Consider the following 27,203-nt stretch of genomic DNA (forward strand, 5'->3'; position numbering starts at 1 on the left):
GGCATGGGATTTCAAAACAAGATAAACATCATTTTAAAATGTTATTTACCATTTCCCTAGATCTTCATTTTTGGTAATTATTTTCGGAGGACTTCCAGACACACAGCTAATGATGCTTGACCATCAGCCACTCCACTTAATGATCCGACAGTCCTAACCTGGACTGTTTAATATTTAATAGTTTCTTGTTTGAATTTCCTGAGCTGTATGGAGGAAAGGCCCATTTACTGATGACACTTCGGATTGTTTAGCTCCCAAATGTTCTTTTATGCATTGTGATCCTTTATTGTGTCAGAGAACAACAAAACCTTTGAAACCACATATCCCACTTCTTCAACAAAATCTTGGAAAATATTTTCTATGAATAATCAATCACCCATAGAGTCCTTCGATTATAACTCTGAGGAGCAACAATGAAATTTGCTACTAGTAGTAATGGTATTTATTGAGCACCTGCAGAATGCAGTATGCTGTACTGAGTATTTGGGAGATGAGAACTGAAGCACAAACCATGTTCCCTGCCAAGAAGGGGCTAAAGAAGCAGTGTGACCAAGTGCAGAGAGGACAGCCTTGGGAGCCAGAGGACTTGAGTTCTAGTCCTGGCTCCACCACTGGCCTGCTGTGGGACCTTGGAAAAGTCGCTTAGCCTCAGTTTCCTCATCTTTAAGATGGGGGTGAATACTGTTCTTCCTCCTACTTAGACTGCAAGCCCCATGTAGGACAGGGGCCATGTCCAAACTGATTGTCTCGTATGTATCCCAGCACTTAGTATAGTGCCTGGCACGTAATAAGCACTTGAAAAATATCATAACCATTCATTCAATCGTATTTTGACACTGAATGGGGAGGCAGATATAAAAACACCAAATATACACAAATGCTGAGGATGCCATAAATAAAACAAGAGGCGGATGAAAGGGTGATAATAGTAGGGTTACTGAAAATGAACTGGGGAAGGCTTTTTAGAGGAAGTGGATTTTAGAAGGGCTTTGAAGGTGGGGAAGGCTGACGTTTGGTAGACATGGGGGAGAGGAGTCCAGTAGGTCTGGGCTCTGGGGACAATGTGACCAAAGGATTGAAGGTGGGCCCGGGAGGAGCAAAGAGCACCAGGAGGGGAATAGAAGATGAGAAGAGCCGATAAGTCTTGAGTCACTGGTGAGGAAACTGCTAGATGGGGAGGAAGACGGGTAACGATGGGAAGGTTTTGAGGGGAGACATGCTGTGTGCATTTCAGGATGGTTATAATAATAATAATGATGGTATTTGTTAAGCAGTTACTATGCGCAAAGCACTGTAGCACTGTTCTAAGCGGTTATGCGGGCAGCATCGTGGTACAGACTGTAAGCTTGTTGTGGGCAGGGAATTGTGTCTATTATTATATTGTGCACTTCCAAATGCTTAGTACAGTGCTCTGCACACAGTAAGTGCTCAATAACTACGATTGAATGAATGGAGACAGGGAGGCCAATGAGGAGGCCAAAATAATAGTAGAATCGTGGAAAGACGAATGCGGGAAAGACTACCTTCCCCCACCCAGGGAATACTGGGCACGGAAAGGGGCGAAGCTTCCAGGTGATGCAGGACAAGCTGCTGAGTTGTTATTTAGTCAGAGTATTTCCAGGATGTGCTGGAGACGTCCTTTGCCAGCAAATGTGAAATGAAATTAGAAGACGGTCCCGGCCGGTTTCGTGGGCGGGCTGGACACACAAATTCAGAGAAGTGATGCAATAGGGTTTAGCCATGGATCAGTTTGTCCATTTGAAGTGCAATTACTTCCAGGTCAGTTATTGCAGCAGTTTCAGATGGCATTAACTTTGGGACACAGACTACGATCCAGAATGCAGGTGGCCTTTTCCCAGTAAGAGGCAAAAAGGCAGCAGCTTCGTTCCCTATACAAGTAACGTGGGCCCATTTTTAGACTGTGAGCCCGTCGTTGGGTAGGGACCGTCTCTATATGTTGCCAACCTGTACTTCCCAAGCGCTTAGTACGGTGCTCTGCACACAGTAAGTGCTCAATAAATACAATTGAATGAATGAACGAATGAAGTAATGTCCCTGAATATTCTCCTAAAGCTTTTTTTCTGAGAGCCAAAGTATTCTAGACATTTTCATTAATCCTCCCATCGTCCTGGAGAGGTAGAGCGCAGATTCTCTCACCCCCATTGAAGGGTTAGGAAGCAGGAAATTAACACTGTATAGGGCGCTCTTCCCAATGCCCCATTAAGTTGCGGTCAGCTTAAGGTCACTGTGTTTTCCTTCCGTTCAGGTCACATACACCAAATACCCTTTTCCTTCATTCTTTATAATGAGTCCTAAGCCGTGTCAACTGAAGTTCATTACTTCAATTATTACCCCGCCTTACCTCCTCCCCTCTGCCTTACCTCCTTCCCCTCCCCACAGCACCTGCATATATGTATATATGTTTGTACGCCCTTATTACTCTATTTATTTTATTTGTACATATTTATTCTATTTCATTTTGTTAATATGTTTTGTTCTCTGTCTCCCCCTTCTAGACTGTGAGCCCGCTGTTGGGTAGGGACCGTCTCTATATGCTGCCAACTTGTACTTCCCAAGCGCTTAGTACAGTGCTCTGCACACAGTAAGCGCTCAATAAATACAATTGAATGAATGAAGACTGAAGACAAGTTTTCCTGGTGCATGAGTACCTCATTGTGAAGAAGAGGATTTGTCCCCTTTGGTCACAAGATTTAGACCTTTGGCTCAGAGCTCCCATATGCCATTTAGAAAGATTCCCAAGTTCCCCAGAAAGTAGTACAGCACCCAAAGTGAGATGGCATTAGTGGTAAGTATTGCTTGGAAAACATCAATTCCAAGATGTTACTGATGGTGACTGTATCTGTGTGTGGGTGAATCTCTTGCCCCTTTGGCTGAGGAAAATATAGCTCCCTCCCACCCCCCAAAAAAGGAGCACTACAACTCATCTGGCTCCTTGCCATTCAGGTGAGGATTGCTAGTCACTAATGGTGACGAGGGGAAAGGTATGTTCTAACGGGCTTTGACTCATTTTTGCAGTAGTAGTGATAGTTTGCTCTGAGCCGTCTACACTTTCTGGTAGTAATAATAATAATGACGGTATTTGTTAAGCGCTTACTATGTGCAAAGCACCGTTCTAAACGCTGGGGAGGTTACAAGGTGATCAGGTTGTCCCATGGCGGGCTCACAGTTTTACTCCCCATTTTACAGATGAGGTAACTGAGGCACAGAGAAGTTAAGTGACTTGCCCAAAGTCACACAGCTGACAGTTGCTGGCGCTTAGGATTTGAACCCATGACCTCTGACTCCAAAGCCTAGGCTCTTTCCACTGAGCCACGCTGCTTCTGGTGTGGAACCCCTGGGCCAGCAGCAGGCCCTGTGAGACAACCGGTTGAGAGAACAGGTGCAGTCTGAGGTCGGAGTACTTAGTACAGTGCTCTGCACAGAGGAAGCGCTCAATAGATGCTACTGATGACAGAGGCCTCGAGAACTGCAGATACCACCATGCGCTCATCCAATTTGTATGGTCAGTGAGCGTGATGCTCAGAGTGACTAAGGGTTGGGAGACTCTTTTTCACTTTCTTGGGAAAAATTTGGAAAAAGCAAAAACAAGGAAGCAAAAAGGCAAAACAAAGTACTACAATAACTACAAAAAATAACCAACTGACCTCTATACAACTAAATAGGCTGGACAGAGCAACACAGAGAAGCGGCGTGGCCTAGTGGATAGAGCAGTCAGACGGACCTGGGTTCTAATCTCAGCTCTGCCACTTGTGTGCTCCGTGACCTGGGGCAAGTCACTTAGTTTCTCTGTGTCTCAGTTCCCTCATCTGTAAAATAGGAATTAAGACTGTAAGCCCCATGTGGGCCATGGACTGTGTCCAACCTGATTAGTTTGTATCTACCCCAGTGCTTAGTGTCTGGCATGCAGTAAGAGCTTAAATACCATAAAAACAGCATCAGCACAATGCATATACAGATCAGCTTTTCCTCCTTCCTTCTATTTGTAAATTATTTAATGTCCATCAATCCTGCTACACAGAAAGCTTCTGGGGGGCAGGGCCCATGCTTACTAACCCTCTCACCCTCTCCCAAGCTCTTTTTACAGCGCTCTCCACGCAGTAGCTTTACAATCAATACTACTGACTCAGATTCAGGGAGCGATACAGCATCGCCAGACAGTCCCTTCTATTTCTGGGTACCATCATCAATCGTATTTATTGAGCGCTTACTATGTGCAGAGCACTGTACTAAGCGCTTGCACTGTTCAAAGGACTCTTCTCGGCATTCACCTGCCTGCAAAACCCTCCTGCAAGAGTCAGTGCTACCATGAAGAAAAAGCTCTCCCAAATCAGGTACATCTAGCACCTGTCTCTGTCAGCCATCCCTCATCTAGGGCTATTTGGATTTTATACCCAAGTTATATATTTTTTTTAATAGCATTTGCTGCGTGCTTAGTGTCAAACACCGTTCTAAGCATTGGGGTAGGTACACGTTAATTAGGTCGGACACGGTTGCTGTCCCACATGCAGCTCACAGTCCAAGTAGTAAACTTCCTCTAGACTGTAAGCTCGATACTGGCGGGAACGTGTCTGCTAACTCTGTTGTACTGCACTCTCCCACTTAGTACGGTGCTCTGCACTTAGCAAACACTCAGTAAATACGATCGACTGATTGATAGGAGGGAGAATAGGTATTTAATCCCCATTTTACAGCTGAGAGAACTGAGGCACAGAGAAGTTAGGTGACCTGCCCAAAGTCACAAAGCAAACAAATGCCAGGGCTGGAATTAGAACCCAGCTCCTCTGACTCGCAGGCCTTTCCACTAGACCAGGCTGCTGCTCTGCGACTTCCCAAATCTTTCAAATTACAGCGTGCTGAGGAACACCCAGCCAATGCTCTGGCACTTCCAAAATTGCTTTTGTGAATTATTTAGCTGCCCAACAAAATTTAGATCCTTATAGCCTAACAGCTCTCCTCAAGTGCAAGTCTGCATTGCGCATGCAGGGACGGGGTCGTTGAATCAATCGATTAGTGGTATTTGAGATCTTACTGTGTGCAGAGCACTGTACTAAGTGCAGAAACACCGTGGCTCATTCATTCATTCATTCAGTCGTATTTATTGAGCGCTTACTGTGTGCAGAGCACTGTACTATGCGCTTGGGAAGTACAAGTTGGCAACAAATAGAGACGGTCCCTACCCAACAGTGGACTCACAGTCTAGAAAGGCTAAGTGGAAAGAGCCCGGGCTTTGGAGTCAATCAATCAATCAACCAATCGTATTTATTGAGCGCTTACTATGTGCAGAGCACTGTACTAAGCGCTTGGGAAGCACAAATTGGCAACATATAGAGACAGTCCCTACCCAACAGTGGGCTCACAGTCTAAAAGGGGGAGACAGAGAACAAAACCAAACATACTAACAAAATAAAATAAATAGAATAGATATGTACAAATAAAATAAATAAATAAATAGAGTAATAAATATGTACAAACATATATACATAAGAGTCAGAGGTCATGGGTTCAAATCCTAGAAAGGCTCAGTGGAAAGAGCCCGGGCTTTGGAGTCAGAGGTCATGGGTTCAAATCCCGGCTCCGCCACTTGTCGGCTGTGTGACTTTGGGCAAGGCACGTCACTTCTCTGTGCCGCAGTTACCTCATCTGTAAAATGGGGATGAAGACTGTGAGCCCCCCGTGGGACAACCTGATCACCTTGTAACCTCCCCAGTGCTTAGAACAGGGCTCTGCACATAGTAAGTGCATAATAAATGCCATCATTATTAAGTGCGAGGGAGAGTACGATATAACAGAGGCTCAAAGAGACCATGGGGGGCAAATTAAATCTATAAGAGAAAGGTGGAAATGACTAGAAACAGAGCAGGGAGGTCGGGGGGGGTGAGCAGAGAGGAAGGAGCAGGGGTTTTGGGGGGAAGGACTTGGTGGGAAGAACCAGCCAGGTAGTTGGGAAGTGAACTAGATGGGCCCTAGAGAGATATTCATTCATTTATTCAATCTTATTTATTGAGCGCTTACTGTGTGCAGAGCACTGTACTACGCACTTGGGAAGTACAAGTTGGCAACATAGAGAGACCATCCCTGCCCACCACGGGCTCACAGTCTAGAAGAGGGAGACAGATATGACATAGTGGGAAACTGAGACCCAGCAAAGGTGCTCATTGTGAGCAGAGAACATGTCTGTTATATGAGACTCTCCAGAGCACTTAGTACAGTGCTCTGCTTCCCAAGCGCTTAGTACAGTGCTCTGCACACAGTAAGCGCTCAATAAACACGACTGAATGAATGTTTTCCTCTGTGCATCCTAAGGGCGCACACAACAATGCAAGTGGCACGAAATCTGGATCTGTGTGCCAATGTCATGTCTGCGACCCTCGATGTGTGTCGTCGGGATGTGGAAAAAAATCAATGATTAAAGCTCTCTTCTCTACATTCAGGAATATCCAGATAGATGTATTTATTACTCTATTTTATTTGTACATATTTATTCTATTTTGTTAATATGTTTTGTCCTCTGTCTCCACCTTCTAGACTGTGAGCCCACTGTTGGGTAGGGACTGTCTCTCTATGTTGCCAACTTGGACTTCCCAAGCGCTTAGTACAGTGCTCAGCACACAGTAAGCGCTCAATAAATACGACTGAATGAATGTATTCCTCTGTGCATCCTAAGGGCACACAAAACAATGCAAGTGGCACGAAATCCGGATCTGTGTGCCAATGTCATGTCTGCGACCCTCGATGCGTGTCGTTGGGATGTGGAACAGAATCAACGATTAAAGCTCTCTTCTCTATATTCAGGAATATCCAGATAGATGTATTTGTTACTCTATTTTATTTGTACATATTTATTCTATTTTGTTACTACGTTTGGTTTTGTCCTCTGTCTCCCCCTTCTAGACTGTGAGCCCACAGTTGGGTAGGGACCATCTCTCTATGTTGCCAACTTGGACTTCCCAAGCGCTTAGTCCGGTGCTCTGCACGCAGTAAGCGCTCAATAAATACGATGGAATGAATGAATGAATACAGTGCTCTGCACACAGTAAGCGCTCAATAAATATGATTGAATGAATGAATGAATAGTGCAGTGCTCAATAAATACCATTGATTGATAGATGGGTGGCTGAACCTGAGAAATTCTGAGCAGGTGCAGGTGGCTGGACAAGAGGAGGACGTTGGGTAGGGACTGTCTCTATATGTTGCCAACTTGTACTTCCCAAGCGCTCAGTACAGTGCTCTGCACACAGTAAGCGCTCAATAAATATGATTGATGATGATGATGACTGAATCGAGAGGGAGAACAGGCAGGTTGTGTGGTGGCATGGAGGGCAGAGGAAAGAGAGAAGCCTGGGGCTAGAAGCACCACATGTGGTTCCCAGAGAGGCTGGCCCAGTAGGGACACGGGAAAAGCTGAGGGAAATGCTACCAAGATAGGCCCACAAAAATCCAGGCCTCTACTAGCATGGCTCAGTGGAAATAGCCCGGGCTTTGGAGTCAGAGGTCATGGGTTCAAATTCCGGCTCCGCCAACTGTCAGCTGTGTGACTTTGGGCAAGTCACTTCACTTCTCTGGACCTCAGTTACCTCATCTGTCAAATGGGGATTAAGACTGTGAGCCCCCCGTGGGACAACCTGATCCCCTTGTAACCTCCCCAGTGCTTAGAACAGTGCTTTGCATATAGTAAGCGCTTAATAAATGCCATCATTATTATTATTATCATTATTCTCTGGGCCTCAGTTACCTCATCTGTCAAATGGGGATTAAGACTGTGAGCCCCCCGTGGGACAACCTGATCCCCTTGTAACCTCCCCAGCGCTCAGAACAGTGCTTTGCACATAGTAAGCGCTTAACAAATACCATCGTTATTATTATTATTATTATTACTAGTTTCTCTCCAGTTAGCAGTATTGTTAAGTGGCAGATTCTAAACGATTTGAGAGAAGATTTGAGAGCAGCAGCGTGGCTCAGTGGAAAGAGCCCGGGCTTTGGAGTCAGTGGTCATGGGTTCAAGTCCCAGCTCCGCCAATTGTCACCTGTGTGACTTTGGGCAAGTCATTTAACTTCTCTGTGCCTCAGTTACCTCATCTGTAAAATGGGGATTGACTGTGAGCCCCCCATGGGACAACCTGATCACCTTGTAGCCTCCCCAGTGCTTAGAACAGTGTTTGGCACATAGTAAGCGCTTAATAAATGCCATTATTATTATTATTTCATTGTCATCTCTAATTTACCAACCCACTCCTGAACAAAAGTTGAATTAGGGAGCCTCTCAATTTGACTTATTGCTACGTTTTCTCTTCCGCAAGTTGGGGTGCTAGCAAACGGGTCACTGGGTTGGGGTGGCGGGAAGCTGTGATAATACTTTCAAAAACAAGCCAACAACCCAATCTGTCTTCGAAATATGATTATGATCTGAGATTTCTAGGCTGTGAGCCCACTGTTGGATACGGACCGTCTCTATATGTTGCCAACTTGTACTTCCCAAGCGCTTAGTACAGTGCTCTGCACACAGTAAGCGCTCAATAAATATGATTGAATGAATGAATGAATGAGTAAACCACCTTAAATGAGAGGTAGGATTTATATTTTACATTCCCCCAAATAAAGAACTACCTCAGAGAGAAATTTACATACTTCTATTATTTGTGTCTTTTGTATTTATCCTTTTCCCCCTTGGAATATGGCTCTCAAGTGCTTAGTACAGTGCTCCGCACATAGTAAGTGCTCAAAAAATACTATTGATGATGATGAGGAGGAGGATTGGAACTAACTTCTATATCAACATGCCACTGCATCCAATAATACAGTGCTCTGCATTTAGGGCTAGTTCGGTAAAAACTATTGATGGACAAGGAAATTATTAGTTAGCTCTCTTATTTCCTTACGCTTTGGGAAACCCATATGGTACTCTGGCATATTATCGCACAACAGTGGATGCTGCTTTCACATATCTGGAAAAATATTTACTTCATCAGTACAGGCTGGGTATACAAATATCTGTGCTTTGGTTGTTCCAGAAGATCTCACGCGGTAAAATGCATAAATATTTAAAGGACGTTTAAGGAATTGAGTCCCGTGAATTGTACAATTTTCAGCAATGGTTAGCTATATGGAATATCATATACTGCAACGTATCTAAGGTGGTATAATGTAGTATACCAGGAAGGTGAAATAGGTTGTTATCCAAAGCAAACCTTTCTGTTTAAAAACAAGGATTCAGCAAAAAGACATATTTTCATTAACACTTACAAACAAATCTTTTCTGGTATAGTTTTTTTTTATTTATCTTCTCCAGCATAGGGCAAGATACATACTGCAGCTACAATGGAAAAATTGATAAGCAAAAAGAAAAACACAACAAAAAAACACGTAAAATGAAAGATCTAATTTTTAAAAAGCCCCTCATTTAAAAAAAAAATACCCAAGAGGCAATTTGGTGCCTTTGAAAGGCTCTTGAAACAATGGGCTAAAATGTAATTTTCTTGTCTTGGTGGCTCGATCTGAACATTGTAATAATGTAGGATTTTTAAGCTCATAATTTCTGCTCAGTGCAGGTATGTTTGCTGAAGGCGAGATAGAACAAAATCTCTCTTTTAAACTTTTCAGGAAGTTGGGAGGGAATGTTGCACATAATAATAATAATAATGATAGCATTTACTAAGCGCTTACTATGTGCAAAGCACTGTTCTAAGCACTGGGGAGGTTACAAGGTGATCAGGATGTCCCACGGGGGGCTCACAGTCTTCATCCCCATTTTACAGGTGAGGGAACTGAGGCACAGAGGAGTTAAGCGACTTGCCCAAAGTCGCACAGCTGACAAATGGTGGAGCCGGGATTTGAACCCATGACCCCTGACTCCAAAGCCCGGGCTCCTTCCACTCAGCCACACTGCTTCTCATAAAAACTATAAATTGAGATAAATGAGTAAACCAGGATCTGAGAGCTACAAGATGGAAGGTGTATGTTGTCAGTAACAATGATAATGAAAATATTCATTCACTCAATCGTATTTATTGAGTGCTTACTGTGTGCAGAGCACTGTACTAAGCGCTTGGGAAGTTCAAGTTGGCAACGTATAGAGACGGTCCCTACCCAACAGTGGGCTCACAGTCTAGAAAACATGGAATTTAAGTACTTATTTGCCAAGCATTGAACCAAGCCCCGGGATAAACAGCAAATAATCAGGTTAGACACAGTCCCTGCCTCCCATGGGGCTCGCAGTCTACTGGGGAGGGAGAAGAAGCGTGGCACAGTGGCTACAGCATGGGACTGAGAGTCAGAAGGTCATGGGTTCTAATCCCAGCTCCGCCACTGGTCTGCCGCGTGACTTTGGGCAAGTCACCTCACTTCTCCGGGCCTCAGTTACCTCATCTGTAAAATGGGGATTGAGACTGTGAGCCCCACGTGGGACAGGGCCTACGTCCGACTTGATTTGCTTGTATCCACCCCAGCGCTTAGTACATTGCCCGGCACATAGAAATAATAATAATAATAATAATGATGGCATTTTTTAATTGCTTATTATGTGCAGAGCACTGTTCTAAGTGCTGGGGGGGGGGTTACAAGGTGATCAAGTTGTCCCACGTGGGGCTCACAGTCTTAATCCCCATTTTACCGATGAGGTAACTGAGGCTCAGAGAAGTTAAGTGACTTGCCCAAGGTCACACAGCAGACATGTGGGGGAGTCGGGATTCAAACCCATGACCTCTGACTCCAAAGCCCGTGCTCTTTCCACTGAGCCACGCTGCTCCTCTAAAGTGCTTAAATACCATCATCATCAATAATTATTTTATCCCCACTGTACAGATTCATTCATTCATTCAATCGTATTTATTGAGCGCTTACTGTGTGCAGAGCACCGTACTACGCACTTGGGAAGTACAAATTGGCAACATATGGAGACGGTCCCTACCCAACAATGGGCTCACAGTCTAAAAGGGGAAGACAGACAACAAAATAAAACAGATGGGGAACCTGAGATGGGAAATGACTTGCCCAAGGTTAGTTGCAGACAATTGGTGGAGCTGAGATGAGAACCCAGGTGTCCCGACAAGGGGTAGAAGCAGCACAATGATGAGGTTGGGCTTTCTTCTTAGGTAATAATAATAATAATAATAATGATGGTATTTGTTAAGCGCTTACTATGTGCAAAGCACTGTTCTAAGAGCTGGGGAGGTCACAAGGTGATCAGGTTGTCCCACGGTGGGGGGGAGGCTCACAGTCTTAATCCCCATTTTAATAATAATAATGATGGGATTTTTAAGCGTTTACTAAGTGCAAAGCACTGTTCCAAGCGCTGCGGAGGTCAGAAGGTGATCAGGTTGTCCCACGGTGGGGGCTCACAGTCTTAATCCCCATTTTAATAATAATAATGATGGTATTTGTTAAGCGCTTACTATGTGCAAAGCACTGTTCCAAGCGCTGGGGAGGTCACAAGGGGATCAGGTTGTCCCATGAGGGGGGCTCACAGTCTTCATCCCCATTTTACAGATGAGATCACTGAGGCACAGAAAAGTTAAATGACTTGCCCAAAGCCACACAGCTGACAAGTGGCGGAGCCGGGGTTTGAACCCATGACCTCTGACTCCAAAGCCCGTGCGCTTTCCGCAGAGCCAGGCTGCTTCTCTATTTGTTAAGCGCTTGCTATGTGCCAAGCACTGTTCTTAAAATGCAACCTTTCTATAAAAATATCAAAACTGGATCCTAATGATCTGAGGGCGGACACCCGGTAATGCAAAACGTAGACACAAACCCCAGCACTTATTTTTCTACAGTGCCATCCATCTGGGCCGCGGACAATTAAAACTATTCCAGAAGACCTGTACAAGTTCAAGATACGTTTTAAAACCCTTGGAACATACCGCCCTGCCACAAACATATCGAAACTCCCTCCCCCTCATCCTCACCGGACCACCACTCTCCCCATCTTCAAAGTCCTCAGAGCTTAGAACAGTGCTTGGCACATAGTAAGCGCTTAACAAATACCAACATTATTATTATGAAGGTCAGATCTTCTCCAAGAGCCTTTCCCCAATTAAGCCCTCTTTTTCCTGACTCCCTCTACTTCTCTATCGTCTGCGCACTTGAATCTGTACCCTTTGAGTACTTGATATTCACCCACCCTCAGCCCCAAACTTATATACACATTTGTAACTTATTTGTTTATATTAATGTCTCTCTTCCTTTAGACTAAGCTCCTGGAGGGAAGGGAATGTGCTCACCAACTCCGATGAACTGTACTTTCCCAAGGACTTAGTACAATGCTCTGCACATCGTATTGTATATTTCTTTTTGCTGAATCCTTGTTTTTAAACAGAAAGGTTTGCTTTGGATAACAACCTATTTCACCTTCCTGGTATACTACATTATACCACCTTAGATACGTTGCAGTATATGATATTCCGTATAGTTGTCTATTCTATTTATTACATATCTATTCTATTTATTTTATTTTGTTAGTATGTTTGGTTTTGTTCTCTGTCTCCCCCTTTTAGACTGTGAGCCCACTGTTGGGTAGAGCCTGTCTCTATATGTTGCCAATTTGTACTTCCCAAGCGCTTAGTACAGTGCTCTGCACATAGTAAGCGCTCAATAAATACGATTGATGATGATGATAGTAAGCACTTGATAAATACCCCTGATTGACTGCACCTGTGGAAATGAATGCCAACTTTGGGAAAACCATTTTTTACGGGGTTATTTTCATGGGGGGGGGTGTTACTCAATGTGCCCTTAGCTCTTCAATAATGTATTTGGGATCAAGTGATATTAGAGATTTAGGCAATGTTCTTTGGACAATGCATGTCTATCTGGAAGGAATGCAATGCGATGTTGGAAGAAATTCTTGTATGTCTGTGCGCAGTGGGGTGTGAGTTTTCAATAGTGGGGGTTTTGTCCAGAATGTAACATCTTCCTTCCGTCCAGGAGAACTGAGCATTAATGTCAAAAGACAATTTAATGCAGTCTCAAAATCAAGGTATAAACTGTAGGACCCTCTACATTCCACTAGACTGTAAGTTTCTTGAGGGCAGGGATGGGGTTTACTAACTCTATTGGACTGCACTCACTCAGGGACTTCAGTACAGTACTCTGCACACAATGAGCATTCAAAGCCACTGATTGATTGCTTGATTCAATCATTTAAATATGAGCTGCACCAAAATACATTTAGAAAAATCAAACTTTTCCACTAGATATAGTGAAAAATACTCTTTGGGTTCAAGTACAGAGTTTATAAAAGGAGATAAATCTTCTCACCAGGGGAGGAAGGAGAGAGAGGAAAGGAGAGGGAGCCGGTCAGTGGATGAGAAGCACTTTCCTTTGAAGCACCATGGAGTTGGCAGGCCGAAGCCGGCAGATTCATTCATTCATTCAATCGTATTTATTGAGCGCTTACTGTGTGCAGAGCGCTGCACTAAGCGCTTGGGAAGTACAAGTTGGCAACATATAGAGACGGTCCCTACCCAACAGTGGGCTCACAGTTTAGAAGGGGGAGACAGAGAACAAAACAAAACATATTAGTGCGGTGGAACTACGGAAATGCTTCTCAAATGGTAAGAGGTACCACGGAAGGTATTGGTCATGTTCAGTCGTGTTCCGTTTACAGTATAAAAGCTACACCCCTAAACAAATAGGACCAATTATGCTTTTCACCTTGTCCTTTCCCAGGGAAATAGCACTTTGACTAGATCTTATATTGACTAAAAATAGACTGTCAGCCCCAAATTCAGCACCAGGCAAATTCTGGGTTTCTGATGAGAGGCTCCAAACTTGGAGCTAGTGAACAAAGTGGTTCACTAAATTCCAAAATTCAGTGATTTGCAAAATAAGAACTGCATATACATATTAAAAACCCGCAGGTGTGACCATGCTTCACTCCAAGTAGTTGGCACTGAGGCCAGGCTCTGGCAGAATGGCCACAGACTCCTGTTGCTGGGCCACTCTGCTCCGGATAGATTTACAATACGGGTGGGATACCAATTTCGTATGTATATATGTTTGTACATATTTATTACTCTATTTATTTTACTTATACATATCTATTCTATTTATTTTATTTTGTTAGTATGTTTGGTTTTGTTCTCTGTCTCCCCCTTCTAGACTGTGAGCCCACTGTTGGGTAGGGAATGTCTCTATATGTTGCCAACTTGTACTTCCCAAGCGCTTAGTACAGTGCTCTGCACACAGTAAGCGCTCAATAAATATGATTGATTCTGCAAACGAAAAGCTCTAATTCAGTTAACCTCTTCTATAATAATGATGGCATTTTTAAGCGTTTACTTTGTGCAAAGCACTGTTCTAAGAGCTGGGGGGATATACGGTGATCAGGTTGTTCCACGTGGTGCTGACATTCATTCATTCATTCAATCGTATTTATTGAGCGCTTACTGTGTGCAGAGCACTGTACTAAGCGCTTGGGAAGTACAAGTTGGCAACATATAGAGACGGTCCCTACCCAACAGTGGGCTCACAGTCTAGAAGGGGGAGACAGAGAGCAAAACCAAACATATTAACAAAATAAAATAGAATAAATATGTACAAATAAAATAGAGTAATAAATACATACAAACATATATACAAATATACAGGTGCTGTTGGGAGGGGAAGGAGGTAAGTCGGGGGGATGGAGAGGGGGAGGAGGGGGAGAGGGGTCACAGTCTTAATCCCCGTTTTATAGATGAGGTAACTGAGGCTCAGAGAAGTTAAGTGACTTGCCCAAGGTCACACAGCAGACATGTAGCAGAGCTGGGATTAGAATCCATGACCTCTGACTCCGAAGCCCAGGCTCTTTCCACTGAGCCACACTGCTTCTCTGCTTCTATTTAACAACCCTTTTCCTGGGCTAATTTGCTACATCATTTTGGTAGTACTGTTTATTCTACCAGCAGCTTTCACGGTATAGACAAAAGCAACGCTCGTTTATTGAAAAATTGCCCTCTGTGTAACAACAACAAAAATATCTACCGCAGGTGTGCTTGCCTGGGCTCTCTTTCAAACACTATGGGATGGGCTGCTATCATATGGAGTGTTGCAGTAAGCAGCTGGCAAAATGCAAAGCCGCTAGGCAAGGAGAAAATTCCTTAGGAAAAAACAAATCAGGGCATAAATTAACTCCTCTCATTGCCTACCTTTTCAGTTTAGAGAAAACATGATAAAATTAAATCTCAGTTAAAAACAACAATCTTTTGATGTTCTTAAATGGATCACACCCATACCCTCCTTTACATAAAATCATTTTCATCATTACTAGCAGCAACTCATCCAAAAAGAAAATATAAAATAGGAAGCAGTTGCATGAGCCTCCGCTACTATCAAGACTCTGTTGCAAATGGTCTCTCTATGAAAATACCTGTCTTTTCACAACAGAAATGCTTTTATGAAATCTTTAAAGATTTTTAAAGCACCAATATTGAGGTTATTAATAACTCATTTGGCTGCAAAAGCACTGAAGCAATGAGGTAATGCTAATATTAAATTAGATCTGCACACCCACACACAAATACACTTTGAATCCAGTTGGTAATTTCCATATATTTCAAGACGTAGGTAGAAGACTTCAAGACGAATTCCACAAAATATTTTATTCTAAATTTGGTTACTGATCTATTAGAACTACGTTAAAAGAAAAAAATGAAAAATCAAATTCCCATAGGGAACCTGATCCGGCAGACGTCTGGATACAAAACGTTATTTTTCCATCAACCAGATTAATATACAGCACTTTAACATGCAACTAATGGCTCTGGTTTATTTAAAAGTCAAAAGAAAAGAACTAACGCACTAAATTAATGTACTGAATCTTTTATCCAGAAGGAACCATGAAAGTTATATCATATTGTGTAATAACCTTCAATATCAAATTTCTAATCAGTGCATCACACACATAATTCTGGAAATATTTTTCCACAGAGGAGTCGAAGATGAAAGTTAGCCCAGAACAAACATATAAATCCCCCAATTATTTGGGGGATAATAAAAATCACTTTAAAAGAGCACCTTTTAATTCAACAATCTTTGCCAAAGAAAAAGCAGCTCAATTCCATAATCAAACCCTACAGCAAAAACAGACCCATTTAAATAGCGTTGAAATTACGCATAACAGTTTTAAAATAAAATTGTTCTCAGCCTTTGAAAATGTGCACCATTCAACGAATAACTGAAATAAAGTGGATGCCTAATGAAGCGGAATGCCTCTAAGATGGTTTATAATGTAGCTTCATTTTGTTTCAGAGGGGTCTATTGTGTTTCTTGTCTGTCTGTCTCGTCTTTGCAGGATAATCCAGCAAAGATTGTTGCACCAACAACATACTTGCGTCTCTGCAAACCATTTCTCTTAATGCCTAAAAGCAAAATAGTTGAGAAAAAGACCAATTCGGGGAGAAATCTTATGAATCTATTTCAATAAAAGGCAAAGGTCAAGCATGGCACTAAGATATTACTATCAATATCAGGAACAATAATCCAGCAAAGATTGTTGCACCAACGACATACTTGCGTCTCTGCAAACCACTTCTCTTAAATGCCTAAAAGCAAAATAGTTGAGAAAAAGACCAGTTCGGGGAGAAATCTTATGAATCTATTTCAATAAAAGGCAAAGGTCAAGCATGGCACTAAGATATTACTATCGATATCAGGGACAATCATTTTGGTTACAAGTCAGCTACAGTTCTAGCATCAAAGGTACCCGGGCACTCAACAGTACTAACTTGAAAGGGTTACTAGTACAGGAAACAGAAGCAACTTGCAAGGAGGAGCTGAAACCCCCACCGTGATGCTAAAATGGAATAAAGGAAAGAGCCATGGGCTCTCATGCCCACAACAAGCCTCCTTTGAGACAGATTTCCCTAAACAAAGGAAGGGAGGGCAAGGCTGTCGGACGTTTCTGATGCACCTGCAATGCGGATGGCAAGTCTACAATCTTACCCGGGGAGTTGGCAAGGTACAAGCTTGCTTCTCTTCTGCCCTCCTAGGAGGCTCTGCTCATCTGAATACGGTTGCAACAACACACACGCGTGTGGCCAGTTACCATCAGCCCATCACAAAGCAACACAACACCCTCCTGTTCCACCCAGCCCCATCTCCTTCCTGAAAATGCCCAGGCGCTCAAGGCTGGCAGAAAAGACCCAAGAGGCCGAGATGCCACTCCTTCTGCCAAGACCCTTGGCTGCCCCCCTTGCTTGAAAAAAGAGGGTTGTCGCCCCCCGACCTTCCAAGATTTCCCACCTTTCCCCCTTCTCTTCCCACTCTTGAAGGGCTGGGGGACCGGGGCTGTGCCTAATCTGATGATTTTGTCTCTACCCCAGCAGTGCGTGGCACACAATAAGCCCTTCAGTTCTATAATAATGACATTTCAAGGGGGGGGGTGGCAAAGTGCTGTTTCGTTTTCCCCTCCATCAGCCATTGGAAAATCAATCATCATCACCAATCGTATTTATTGATAGCTTACTATGTGCAGAGCACTGTACTAAGCGCTTGGGAAGTACAAGTTGGCAACATATACAGACAGTCCCTACGCAACAGTGGGCTCACAGTCTAAAAGGGGGAGACAGAGAACAAAACCAAATATACTAACAAAATAAAATGAATAGAACAGCTATGTACAAGTAAAATAAATAAATAAATAAATAGATCATATTTATTGAGCGCTTACTGTGTGCACAGCACTGTACTAAGCGCTTGGGAAGTACAAGCTGGCAACATATACAGACAGTCCCTACCCAACAGTGGGCTCACAGTCTAAAAGGGGGAAAATAATCCCCCTTGAACTAAACTGCTCCTTGATGGTAACTCCACAGGATCATACTTTCCAAGCGCTTAGTACAGCGCTCCATGAATACGACTGAATGGATGCATTTTTCTCCTCTCCCTTTCTCTTCCCACTGCGACACGGGGCTGTCAGGAGAACAGGAAAATCCATCCAGGCCGGGATGGAGCCCGAGGGGACGGTTCTGCCTTCCTAATTACTAACTGGGGTTATTCCCTACCATACCCAGGCATGCAAAATAAGAGGGTGAAAGGGAAGTTGAGCAGCGGCCAGCCTTTACCGTCTTTTAAGGATTATTCATTCCCCATCTCCCCTGCCCCTCCCCGGCTCACCTGAAATGTTTGCTGTCGTTCAGGAATGGGCCCCCTCCTCCTCTTCCTCCTCCTCCTCCTCTCCTGCTGGGGCAGGTGGCCCATGGGGAGAGGAGAGGAGGGGAGGGGAGACTGGGCTGGGCTGTGGCCGCTTTCCCCTCCCTCTCGGGCCCTCAGAGGTCAGTCAGTCCGTCAGTCAGGCTGGGCTTCCACAGCTCAGCTCCCGGCCCAAGGACAGGAGGGCCCCACGGCTGCAGGATGGAGGAGGAGGATGGAGGGTGGAGGACAGGCCGGGGTGGGAGGGATGGAGGAGGAGAAAGTGGGCTGGGGTGGAGGGGGACAGGGATGGAGGAGGAGGTGGGGGGGAGAAAATGGGCTGGGGAGGAGGGTGGAGGGGGACAGGGATGGAAAAGGTGGGGAGAAAATGGGCTGGGGAGGAGGGAGGGGGAACAGGGATGGAGGAGGAGAAGGAGGAGAAAGTGGGCTGGGGAGGAGGGACAGGGATGGAGAAGGAGGAGAAAGTGGGCGGGGGAGGAGGGTGGTGGGAGAAAATGGGCTGGTGAGGAGGTTGGGGGAGGAGGGTGGAGGGGGACAGGGATGGAGGAGGAGGGGGAGAAAATGGGCTGGGGAGAAGGAGAAAGTGGGCTGGGGAGGAGGGTGGAGGGGGACAGGGATGGAGGAGGTGGGGGAGAAAATGGGCTGGGGAGGAGGGAGAGGAGACAGGGATGGAGAAGGAGATAGTGGGCTAGGGAGGAGGGAGGGGGACAGGGATGGAGGAGAAGAAGGAGGAGAAAGTGGGCTGGGGAGGAGGGAGGGGGACAGGGATGGAGGAGGAGAAGGAGGAGAAAGTGGGCTGGGGAGGAGGGTGGAGGAGGTGGGGGGAGAAAGTGGGCTGGGGAGGAGGGCGGAGGGGGCAGGGATGGAGGAGGAGAAGAAAGTGGGCTGGGGAGGAGGGTGGAGGAGGTGGGGGGAGAAAGTGGGGTGGGGAGGAGGGTGGAGGGGGCAGGGATGGAGGAGGAGAAGGAGCAGAAAGTGGGCTGGGGAGGAGGGAGGGGGACAGGGATGGAGGAGGAGAAGGAGGAGAAAGTGGGCTGGGGAGGAGGGAGGGGGACAGGGATGGAGGAGGAGAAGGAGGAGAAAGTGGGCTGGGGGGAGGAGGGTGGAGGGGGATAGGGATGGAGGAGGAGAAGGAGGAGAAAGTGGGCTGGGGAGGAGGGCTGCGGGCAGGTGTGGGGGCCTGAGGGAAGAGGACGGGGGAACGCTGGGGATGAAGGAGAGGCCTGCGGGCCGGACGGGAGTGGGATGCTCAGGAGGATGCTGAGTAGGAGGGCGGAGGGTGGCTGGGCTGCGGGGGGGGGGGGGGGGAGGACTGCGGGAGGGAAGGCGAGGGGCGGGGAGGGGCGGGGAGGGGCAGCGGGAGGACGGGCAGTTGCTGAGGTAGGAGGGGCTTGGAGAGGGGGCATGGAGAGGGGGCATGGAGGGGGAGGCCGGAAGAGAAGCGTCACCTCTCCCCTCCCAGGGCTCCCCAACCTTCCCTTCCCTTCCCTTCCCTTCCCTTCCCACCGCCCGGGAACAGGGAGGAGGAGGAGGAAGTACTCACTAAGGAAAGGAGCAGGGGTACCCAACTCTGGATGCCTGCGGTGGGAGTGCGCAGGCGCGGTCGCTATGGCAACGCGGCGGGCGCTCGGAGGCGCTGCGGCGGAGCGGTGTGCGCTTGCGCGCGCGACCCGCTGAGGGGCCGAGTCCCCGGGGCGCCGGCCGCCCGTCTGCGCATGCGCGCTGGGGCTCCTCATCCAAGGCCACGTGAATGGGCCAGCAGGTCAACCGGTCCTTAACCAACACACTCAACTATGAACGTCTCGTTCGTGAGGTGCTTTTTTTGTTGTTGTTGTTGTTCCCTCCATCGTCCATAACGTAGCATGTTCGTTCCTGCTTGTGTCTGTCCTGGTGGGTTTTTTCAGTTGGACACCTGGGTGTGAGGGACCCATGCATGTATTCCTGTGTGCATCCTAAGGGTGCACACAACAATGCAAGTTCATTCACTCATTCATTCATTCACTCATTCATTCATTCAGTCGTATTTATTGAGCGCTGACTGTGCGCAGAGCACTGGACTAAGCGCTTGGGAAGTCCAAGTTGGCAACATAGCCGGCCCCTACCCAACAGCGGGCTCACACTCTAGAAGGGGGAGACAGGCGACAAAACAAAACATATTAACAAAATGATATAAATAGAATATGTACAAGTAAAATAAATAAATAGAGTAATACGTACGTAAAAACATATATACAGGTGCTGTGGGGAAGGGAAGGAGGTAAGGCGGGGGCGGGATGGAGAGGGGGAAGTGACACGAAATCCTTATCTGTGTGCCAATGTCATGTCTGCGACCCTCAATGCATGTCGTCAGGATGTGGAAAAAAATCAACGATTAACGCTCTCGTCTCTGTATTCAGGAATACCCAGATATATCTATTTATTACTCTATTTATTTTATTTGTACATATTTATTCTATTTTGTTAATATGTTTTGTCCTCTGTCTCCCCCTTCTAGAATGTGAGCCTACTGTTGGGTAGGGACCGTCTCCCTATGTTGCCAACTTGTAGTTCCCAAGCGCTTAGTCAATCAATCAATCAATCAATCGTATTTATTGAGCGCTTACTGTGTGCAGAGCACTGTACCAAGTGCTTGGGAAGTACAAGTTGGCAACATATAGAGACAGTCCCTACCCAACAGTGGGCTCACAGTCTAAAAAGGGGAGACAGAGAACAAAACTAAACATACTAACAAAATAAAATAAATAGAATAGATATGTACAAGCAAAATAAATAAATAAATAGAGTAACAAATATGTACAAACATATATACATATATACAGGTGCAGTGGGGAAGGGAAGGAGGTAAGATGGGGGATGGAGAGGGGGAGGAGGGGGAGAGGAAGGAAGGGGCTCAGTGTGGGAAGGCCTCCTGGAGGAGGTGAGCTCTCAGTAGGGCCTTGAAGGGAGGAAGAGAGCTAGCTTGGCAGGTGGGCAGAGGGAGGGCATTCCAGGCCCGGGGGAGGACGGGGGCCGGGGGTCGATGGCGGGACAGGCGAGAACGAGGTACGGTGAGGAGATTAGCAGCAGAGGAGCGGAGGGTGCGGGGTGGGTTGGAGAAGGAGAGAAGGGAGGTGAGGTAGGAGGGGGCGAGGGGATGGAGAGCCTTGAAGCCCAGGGTGAGGAGTTTCTGCCTGATACGCAGATTGATTGGTAGCCACTGGAGATTTTTGAGGAGGGGCGTAACATGCCCAGAGTGTTTCTGGACAAGGAAAATCCGGGCAGCAGCGTGAAGTATGGATTGAAGTGGGGAGAGACACGAGGATGGGAGATCAGAGTCCAGACGGGACAGGATGAGAGCTTGAATGAGCAGGGTCGCAGTATGGATGGAGAGGAAGGGGCGGATCTTGGCAATGTTGCTGGAGCTGATGCCTGCAGGTTTTGGTGACGGCTTGGATGTGAGGGGTGAACGAGAGAGCAGAGTCGAGGATGACACCAAGGTTACGGGCTTGTGAGACGGGAAGGATGGTAGTGCCGTCAACAGTGATGGGACAGTAAGGGAGAGGGCAGGGTTTGGGAGGGAAGACAAGGAGTTCAGTCTTCGACATGTTGAGTTTTAGGTGGCGGGCAGACATCCAGATGGAGATGTCCTGAAGGCAGGAGGAGATGCGAGCCTGGAGAGAGGGGGAGAGAGCAGGGGCAGAGTTGTAGATCTGGGTGTCATCAGCATAGAGGTGATAGTTGAAGCCGTGGGAGCGAATGAGGTCACCAAGGGAGTGAGTGTAGATCGAGAACAGAAGGGGACCGAGCACTGAACCTTGGGGAACCCCCACAGTAAGGGAATGGGAGGGGGAAGAGGAGCCTGCAAAAGAGACTGAGAATGAACGACCGGAGAGATAAGAGGAGAACCAGGACAGGACGGAGTCTGTGAAGCCAAGGTCGGATAGCATGTTGAGGAGAAGGGGGTGGTCCACAGTGTCAAAGGCAGCTGAGAGGTCGAAGAGGATTAGGATAGAGTAGGAGCCGTTGGATTTGGCAAGCAGGAGGTCATTGGTGACCTTTGAGAGGGCAGTTTCCATGGAATGTAGGGGTCGGAAGCCAGACTGGAGGGGGTCGAGGAGAGAGTTGGTGTTGAGGAATTCGAGGCAGTGCTCTGTCTCAGTCCAGTTCTCTGCACACAGTAAGCGCTCAATAAATACGATGGAATGAATGTATTCCTCTGTGCATCCTAAGGGCGCACACAACAATGCAGGTGGCACAAAATCTGGATCTGTGTGCCAATGTCGTGTCTGCGACCCTCGATGCGTGTTGTCGGGATGTGGAAAAAAATCAACGATTAAAGCTCTCTTCTCTATATTCAGGAATATCCAGATATATGTATTTGTTACTCTATTATATTTGTACATATTTATTCTATTTTGTTAATATGTTTTGTCCTCTGTCTCCCCCTTCTAGACTGTGAGCCCACTGTTGGGTAGGGACCGTCTCTCTATGGTGCCAACTTGTACTTCCCAAGCACTTAGTACAGTGCTCTGCACACAGTAAGCGCTCAATAAATACGATGGAATGAATGTATTCCTCTGTGCATCCTAAGAGCGCACACAACATTGGAAGTGGCACGAAATCCGGATCTGTGTGCCAATGTCATGTCTGCGACCCTCGATGCGTGTCGTCGGGATGTGGAAAAAAATCAACGATTAAAGCTCTCTTCTCTATATTCAGGAATATCCAGATATATGTATTTGTTACTCTATTATATTTGTACACATTTATTCTATTTTGTTAATATGTTTTGTCCTCTGTCTCCCCCTTCTAGACTGTGAGCCCACTGTTGGGTAGGGACCGTCTCTCTGTGGTGCCAACTTGTACTTCCCAAGCACTTAGTACAGTGCTCTGCACACAGTAAGCGCTCAATAAATACGATGGAATGAATGTATTCCTCTGTGCATCCTAAGAGCGCACACAACAATGCAAGTGACACGAAATCCAGATCTGTGTGCCAATGTCATGTCTGCGACCCTCAGTGCGTGTCGTCGGGATTTGGAAAAAAATCAACGATTAAAGCTCTCTTCTCTGTATTCAGGAATATCCAGATATATGTTTTTATTACTCGATTAATTTTATTTGTACATATTTATTCTATTTTGTTAGTATGTTTTGTTTTGTTCTCTGTCTCCCCCTTCTAGACTGTGAGCTCACTGTTGGGTAGGGACCATCTCTATATGTTGCCAACTTGTACTTCCCAAGCGCTTACTACAGTGGTCTGAACACAGTAAGTGCTCAATAAATACGATTGAATGAATGAATGTTGGGTAGGGACCGTCTCTATATAGAGAAGCAGCGTGGCTCAATGGAAAGAGCCCGGGCTTTGGAGTCAGAGGTCATGGGTTCAAATCCCGGCTCTGCCAGTTGTCAGCTGTGTGACTTTGGGCAAGTCACTTCACTTCTCTGGGCCTCAGTTCCCTCATCTGTAAAATGGGGATAAAAACTGTGAGCGCCCCGTGGGACAACCTGATCACCTTGTAACCTCCCCAGAGCTTAGAACAGTGCTTTGCATATAGTAAGCGCTTAATAAATGTCATTATTATTATTTAATTATTATGTTGTCAACTTGTACTTCCCAAGTGCTTAGTACAGTGCTCTGCACACAGTAAACACTTAATAAATGTCATTATTATTATTATTATTATTATTATTATGTTGCCAACTTGTACTTCCCAAGCGCTTAGTACAGTGCTCTGCACACAGTAAGTGCTCAATAAATACGATTGAATGAATGAATATGATTCCTCAGGGCCGCCACTTGTTTTTTATTTGTCTTACTTGTACATATCTATTCTATTTATTTTATTTTGTTAGTGTGTTTGGTTTTGTTCTCTGTCTCCCCCTTCTAGACTGTGAGCCCGCTGTTGGGTAGGGACTGTCTCTATATGTTGCCGACTTGTACTTCCCAAGAGCTTAGTACAGTGCTCTGCACACAGTAAGTGCTCAATAAATACGATTGATTGATTGATTGATTGATTTTACCCAGTTCATCTGAAATATAGCTAAACTGAAATGCAGTTCCTCTGAAATATAGCTAAACTGAAATGCCGTTCATCTGAAATATAGCTAAACTGAAATGCAGTTCATTCATTCATTCAGTCGTATTTATTGAGCGCTGACTGTGTGCAGAGCACTGGACTAAGCGCTTGGGAAGTACAAGTTCCCAAGTACAAGGAGAAGCAGCGTGGCTCAATGGAAAGAGCCCGGGCTTGGGAGTCAGAGGTCATGGGTTCAAATTCCTGCTCCGCCACTTGTCAGCTGTGTGACTGTGGGCAAGTCCCTTAACTTCTCTGTGCCTCAGTTCCCTCATCTGTAAAATGGGGATTAAGACTGTGAGCCCCCTGTGGGACAACCTGATCACCTTGTAACCTCCCCAGCGCTTAGAATAGTGCTTTGCACATAGTAATAATAATAATAATAATAATAATAATAATAATAATGATGGCATTTGTTAAGCGCTTACCATGTGCAAAGCACTGTTCTAAGCTCTGGGAGGGGGGCTACAATGTGATCAAGTTGTCCCACGTGGGACTCACAGTCTTAATCCTCATTTTTACAGATGAGGTAACTGAGGCTCAGAGAAGTTAAGTGACAAGTTGTTGCCAACTTGTACTTCCCAAGCGCTTAGTACAGTGCTCTGCACCCAGTAAGCGCTCAATAAATACGATTGATGAGGATGATGAGGATGACTTGCCCAAGGTCACACAGCAGACTTAGTAAGCGCTTAATAAATGCCATTATTATTATTAAAAGTTGGCAACATATAGAGACGGTCCCTACCCAACAGTGGGCTCACAGTTCATCCGAAATATAGCTAAACTGAAATGCAGTTCGTCTGAAATATAGCTAAAGTGAAATGCAGTTCACCTGAAATATAACTAAAGTGAAATGCAGTTCATCTGAAATACAGCTAAACTGAAATGCAGTCTTTTTGTGCGTGTATGAGGGAGGAAAGCTGGTTTCTTTCTAGCTGGAAGTGGATTTTTAAAAAATCAGCCCACTCCTCTCCCTTCTCTGCCTCAGAATCTAAGATCAGATCAATCTAGACCGACTCACGCTTAGGCACTGCAGAAAAAGGAAAAGAGGGAAAAAAAGGTCAGCCATCCTGTTGGTTTTCCTGCTTTCATTAGGAACAACTAGGCATAAAATTGTAATGGAGGGAGTTTGGTTTCCAACTGTAGGCAGGGGCTGGTTAATGTGAGAGAGTGGGAGAGGCCGTAACATGGAATCAGTGGAGCCACACCTCATATATGGATTTTCCTGTGAAAGTGAAAATGACAAACTGTGTTTTTAACATTGTGTACAGCAGCATGTCGGAGTCTTTCCAGGTGCCACCTGATGGTGTGGTAATCAGGAGTGTTGCTTTGAGGTCTGGGGGCTTTATTATGCTTTTAGAAAGGATTTTTGCATATTGTAAACTGTTAACCCTGCCTTTCTTCCCGAAGGAGTCCAGAATAATATATGCAGCAGAGAAGCATCACTTCTTCCCTCACCCAGAGCAGAAGGCACCTGCAGCTGGACTGAGGCAGCTGTTGAACAGAAATGTGTGGTATTCGCCACCAGATTACTGAGAGAGAGAGAAAAAGTCTCAAAACTCTGGAATCTAAAATTCACTCTCTCCTACCAAAGTAAGGCTGTGATGGTCTAAATCCCCTCTCCTTCCTTCAGGCTCCTTCTGCCATTTCCATTCCAATCCTCTGTTATTTTAATAATGTTCTTTTAACAATAACAATGTCTGCTGTGTGACCTTGGGCAAGTCACTTAACTTCTCTGAGCCGCAGTTACCTCATCTGTAAAATGGGGATTAAGACTGTGAGCCCCAAGTGGGACAACCTGATCACCTTGTCTCCCCCCCAGTGCTTAGAACAGTGCTTCACACATAGTATGCACTTGACAAATGCCATCATTATTGTTATTATTAATAACAGATGTCCAAGGATAAACAGTAGAACCTCCTAGAAAAAAAAAAAAGCCAATTTATTATTAAAAGCAATGTGGTGGCTGCACTGACACATTTCCTTTGGGGAAAAGATAGTCTTTACAAAGTTAGCTTTAGGCTTTTGTCTTTCCTCAGCAAGATGACAATTTCTACCAGTTACTGATAGAAAATCTGAAGTTTTATCCTCTCAAAAATATTTATTGACCATGGTTGCGAAAAGGTGTTTGGTAAAGAGGAGTGGCTTCAACTTTTACTAATAGATCGTATTGTTGGTATTACAGTCACTCGTATTTATGCAGGCTCTACAAAGACTTGCGTTATTATTTGAAGGTCATTTTCCTGTAGAAAATTCCATTTTCGGCTCCAATCTATCTAGGGTAAACCAATGGCCATTCCTGGGCCAAGGTTTTGGTGAGGCAGGGGACGTGTCTGCTAACTCTGTTGGATTGTGCTCTCCCAAGCGCTTAGTACAGTGCTCTGTACATAGTAGGCACTTTTTCCTTCATTCAATCGTATTTATTGAGCGTTTACTGTGTGCTAGGTGCTTGGGAAGTACAAGTTGGCAACAGAGCCCCAACAACGGGCTCACAGTCTAGAAGGGGGAGACAGACAATAAAAGAAAACATGTAGACAGGTAAATATCCTTGATTGATTGAGTTCCAATAAAAGAAAACATGTAGACAGGTAAATATCATTGATTGATTGAGTTCATGGAGGGGGAAGAGGTGGTTGTAGTGCCCTGAGGGGAGGGACAAAATCCAGGCGGGACAGGGAGTCTGCACCTCACTGCAGCAGGGCCTCCCCGGGTCCTGATGCCAACTTTCTTTTCGTTTTTTTCAGCCCATCCCAAGCAAACCCAGAGAAACTTCCACTGGGGTGAACTTCAAGCGCGCCCAAGCCTAGTGGAGATTGTTCCGAGGGGATGGAAGTGATGTTTCGAGAACCAAGCCCGCCCCGCGAATGAGGTGAATCGCCTTAATGTTAGCTTGCCGAAGAGGCATAGGGTATGGATTCTGTCTCCCCTGGAAAACTAAGCACGTTGTGGGCAGGGAGCAGGTCTGCCAACTCTGTTATAGTCTACTTAGAGTAGCACCATGAC

General features: G+C 45.5%; 1 protein-coding gene and 1 long non-coding RNA gene across 4 annotated transcripts in view; one reads left to right on the plus strand and one right to left on the minus strand.

The window, feature by feature from the left end:
• The window catches only part of CCDC92 (coiled-coil domain containing 92), a 58,880-nt gene extending 39,148 nt beyond the window's left edge, over positions 1–19,732 (minus strand). Inside the window, exon 1 of one of the 3 annotated variants that reach the window (XM_038762292.1) lies at positions 19,688–19,732. The gene's annotated coding sequence lies outside the window, so the exon portion shown is untranslated. Of the gene's footprint in view, positions 1–49; positions 211–18,108; positions 18,212–19,687 lie in introns of those variants that run through there. The other 2 variants (XM_038762290.1, XM_038762291.1) reach the window with 2 other exon arrangements.
• Positions 19,733–19,894: 162 nt separating this feature from the next.
• On the plus strand, positions 19,895–27,054 carry LOC119941807. Its single transcript, XR_005455324.1, has 3 exons — positions 19,895–19,957; positions 25,611–25,793; positions 26,945–27,054. It is a non-coding gene; the product is annotated as an uncharacterized LOC119941807 (long non-coding RNA).
• Positions 27,055–27,203: the final 149 nt, after the last annotated feature.

This window comes from Tachyglossus aculeatus, chromosome 21 (assembly GCF_015852505.1).
Source record: "Tachyglossus aculeatus isolate mTacAcu1 chromosome 21, mTacAcu1.pri, whole genome shotgun sequence".
Lineage (NCBI taxonomy): Eukaryota > Metazoa > Chordata > Mammalia > Monotremata > Tachyglossidae > Tachyglossus > Tachyglossus aculeatus.